We start from the raw sequence: 4,447 nt of genomic DNA on the forward strand, positions 1-4,447 counted from the left end.
TTTTTTTTTTTTTTTTTTACTTTTTTTTACTTTTTTTTAGAGACGTATCTCACTTTGTTGCCCAGGGTGGTCTTGAACCTCTGGCCTCAAGCAGTCCTCCTGTCTTGGCCTTCCAAAATGCTGGGAATATGGGTGTGAGCCACTGCACCTGGCCTGGAAGTTTCCCAAAGTATTGAAAATAGAACTATTATGTGATCCAGCAATTCTGCTACTGAGTATATATCCAAAGGAAATGAAATCAGTGTGTCGGAGATATCTGCTCTCCCTTGATGATATGGTTTGGCTCTGTGTCCCCACCCAAATCTCATCTTGAATTGTATTCGCCACATGTTGAGGAAGGGAAGTAATTGGATTAAGGGGGTGGTTTCCCTCATGCTATTCTTGTGATAGTGAGTTCTCACGAGAGATCTGATAATTTCATAAATGGAAGCTTTTCCTGCACTCACACTTCTCTTCCCTGCTGCCTTGTGAAGAAGGTGCCTGTTTCCCCTTCCACCATGATCGTGAGTTTCCTGAGGCCTGCCCGGCCATGTGGAACTGTGAGTCAATTAAACCTCTTTCCTTTATAAATCACCCAGTCTTGGGTATTTCTTTACAGCAGTGTGAAAATGAACTAATACACTTGCTATTATTTTTCACATTTTTCCTTAGGTTTCCTTATATTAATATTGCCCAGGGCTGATTACCATTGCCTAGTAGTCAGCCAATGATTATTCAGATGTTTGTGCTTAAAACCCTTGAGCTAGTAAGGCTTCTACCTTTTTCAGTTTGATCCACGTGTGGTTTGATGAATGTTTTCAAATTTAGGATCATTAATAACTCTTCCTTACATTCAGTTAATGTAAGGCCTTTTGGTCTCTTGAACTTTTCCATGGTCTTATTGGAAACTTCATTCTCACTTATAAAATATTTGTACCAGGGGAATGAGTGGGCTGCTTATTTATCTTTAGCACAATTCAAATAAGGTTTGGTTCTCAATGTTTTTCATAAGTACTTTTTGAGTATATTTCTAATGTGGAAAGTATGATTTGCTTATACTATAATTTAAACTAATTTCAGAAGAAACATGTGTGATTCCAGTTGTATTTTATAATTCATACCTTATTATTTATACTTTCCAAGGCACATCGTGTTTATTACCTTATGTGAGCCTCATGATATTATAATGATTATTTCCTCTTTAAAAATGATAGAGACTGTGACTCATGAAGCACAAGAAATAAAATTAGGAGTTGGGTCTATTAATTTTCCAACCAAATATTCTGTCTACTTTACCGTATTCTCTCCCCTGATAATGTTAATTTTTCGAATGTGTAATAATACTGGTAATGATAATAAGGAGAGGTCTTTCTACTTTCTACTATGTTGTGCCTTACATATTTATGATTCTTATGGAAAAAGCCCTTAATTTATTCCTAAACATATATGAGGTCCATAAATATCTTTCAGTACTAGGATTTCATAACTCCAAATAATGTTATAAGAATGAGTAGTCAACCATGACATTTCTAATTGGCTACAAACATAATGCAATATCCTAATCTTACCATGTTGTCAGAGGAGTTAATTGGACTTGCATAGCCGCCAGCAAAATATATTGGTTTATGCAAAGAGTGAATCTAATTTCCTTCATAAACATTAATTCCTGTACAAGAGTGGTGCAGACAGAGGGGCAAGAAGGGAGAATGCTCAGTGTAACTTCAAAAGATCTTTTTGGTTCCAATTTTCCGCTCTTGATAGATAGACATAAAAGAAAATATCATTAACTTGTTTTAACATATATTATTGTTTATAAGTTAGAATAGGCAACAAATAAAGAAATGATAAATTTCATAATGCAGTCCAGGCCAGTCAAAATGAAGGGAGATAGACTCCTTCATCCTACTTCCTAGAATTTCGTATTCCAAGTCCCTAAGAACTTTAAGAATTAACAGACAGAGAAGATTTTTTTCATTGTAGTCTATCTATCTATATATCTTTTTAAATGGCTTTATTTATTCAGACTTCATTGACTTAGGCCTCATAAATTTTTGTCAACGCTTACCTTAATTATGAGAAGGAACTTGATTTTATCCGTTGCTAGCTCCACTCCCTGCATACTCCTTTCCTTGGGTAGTCACAAAATACCTTTAACCTTTTACTATTTGGTCTATTAAAGTAAGTAGTTTTCCTTACCTCATGAAGGCACGCAATGATTAAATGATACTGTCACCTTAAACTTTAGTGCATCTATTCAAGAAAACATGATAATGGTCAATAAACAATACTGTGTATATTCCTATAAAAGGGAAAATTTAACTTATTTCGAAGAACGAGCTGTTTTTAGCCATGCAGCGATCATTGTTTACATACTAACAACAAACAGGCTAATGTCAAATCTTCACTATTAGTTTGCTAAGGAATGTTTTTTGGAGCTTAATTCAGATTCAAATTATTTTACCTTTTAAAAATACTCTTCATAATTCTGAGTTTTTACACATTCAAGTTGGTTATTACTTTAGTCAAAATTAGTGAGCTTGTGTGTTAGTAGTTTTTTTTTTTTTTTTTTTTTGAAATGGAGTCTTGCTCTGTCACCCAGGCTGGAGTGCGGTGGTGCGATCTTGGCTCACTGTAACCTCTGTCTCTGGGGTTCAAGCAATTCTGCCTCAGCCTCCCAAGTAGCTGGGACTACAGGTGTATGCCACCATGCCAAGCTAATTTGTGTGTTTTTAGTAGAGACGGGGTTTCATCATGCTGGCCAGGATGGTCTCAAACTCCTTACCTTGTGATCCACCTGCCTTGGCCCCCCGAAGTGCTGGGATTATAGGCATGAGTCACTGTGTCTGGCTGCTAGTAGTTTTTAATGCATGACTTGACAAGCCTCGGCATTAAAAATCTGTGTTGAAAACAAACATCATTTTGTTTCCTGGAAAATAAGGAATGCTTGTTTTAACTTTCTCTTTTGAGATGAGCCCTATATAGATAATAAAAGAAATGGGATATAGGTTTCCCTACTGCATGCTCATAATTAGTACAATACTTTGGGGTGGACAAAACGCTGTCTGGTATATGACAAACGTTGAATTTGATCACTTAGCTTGAGATGATTCCCGACGGTATTATTCAGAGACTGGGAGCTCTTTTACATCCTGAGAAAGAGCCCATTACTGTGGACCTTAACTATCCCACTTGCTGTGGGGCTATTTAGTGTGCTTCATATAAGCAATACTTATAAAACATATGGGCAGTATCTTCTTTCTAAAATATGTTCCCAAATATAGGATTGCCCAGAGTTTTGCAAGGTTCATGATACAAATTGTTGAATATATGGGAAGGATATTTTTTTCTTAACTATGTTAATAGATAATAATTCTTATAAGGTTTTTAGGGAGCTTATAATCTATAATAGATGAGCTATATGACAAAAAAAGTAATGGACAATAAATGCATTCCATTATCAAGGAATGCAATGTGCAAATCATTATTATGCATTCTTGGGGAAGAGATTGACAGCTCTTGTATATAGTAGTTGGTGAAAGTTTCTAGGAATGGGAGAGAAATCCATCGAGTATCTCAGTGTGAGGAGAATTGAAATAAAATAAAATGCAAGAGAAAGGCTATTCAAATTAGAGCTGAGAATGAGAATGTAGGATCCAAGTTCTTTTTTTTCTTCTTCTGGTTTTATATGAAGGTACACTCCTTTTATTTGATGCAAGGCTTTTCTTCATATATATGGTTATAATGGCTATTTAATTATTTTGCCTGACTTTTAATACTTGATTTTATGGCAAAAACAATGAAGTATTTTCTAAAATGATACCCTCCGATACTATCTGGTTTATAAATATACAATTTCTAAGTAGATGGCATTTATATACAACCCATTCTCCTGGTGAAGTTTCCTTTGTTTAAGGATGGGGTGACTGACCCAAGTTGGATGAATGAATCTCTTCTCTATGCTTTAGGGATGGAGAAACATGAAGAGTGTTAGGCCAGTCTCCAGGGAACAAAGCAATGATATGAATACATTGATATTATAGTGATAATACTCAGGAGGTAGTCCTGGTTTTGACTGTATAGAAAAAGCTGACTAATAGGTAGAGAGGAGGTACCTGAGAACACAGAGAGAAGAGGACAAGAGGGACAGAGAGAAGAGATGGTTTTATTGTAGCCTGAGGACCATCACAAACTACTTTCCCGAATCTGTGACATATCCCAAAGATCTTTTAACAGAATCGTTGTTTAAACCTTGTAGTCCACCATTATGGAAAACAGTATGACGATTCCTCAAGGATCTAGAACTAGATGTACCATGTGACCCAGCCATCCCATTAGTGGGGATATACCCAAAGGATTATAAATCATGCTGCTATAAAGACACATGCACACATATGTTTATTGTGGCACTATTCACAATAGCAAAGACTTGGAATCAACCCAAATGTCCATCAGTGACAGACTGGATTAA

Source organism: Mandrillus leucophaeus, unplaced genomic scaffold (genome assembly GCF_000951045.1).
Source record: "Mandrillus leucophaeus isolate KB7577 unplaced genomic scaffold, Mleu.le_1.0 Scaffold80, whole genome shotgun sequence".
Classification (NCBI taxonomy): Eukaryota; Metazoa; Chordata; class Mammalia; order Primates; family Cercopithecidae; genus Mandrillus; species Mandrillus leucophaeus.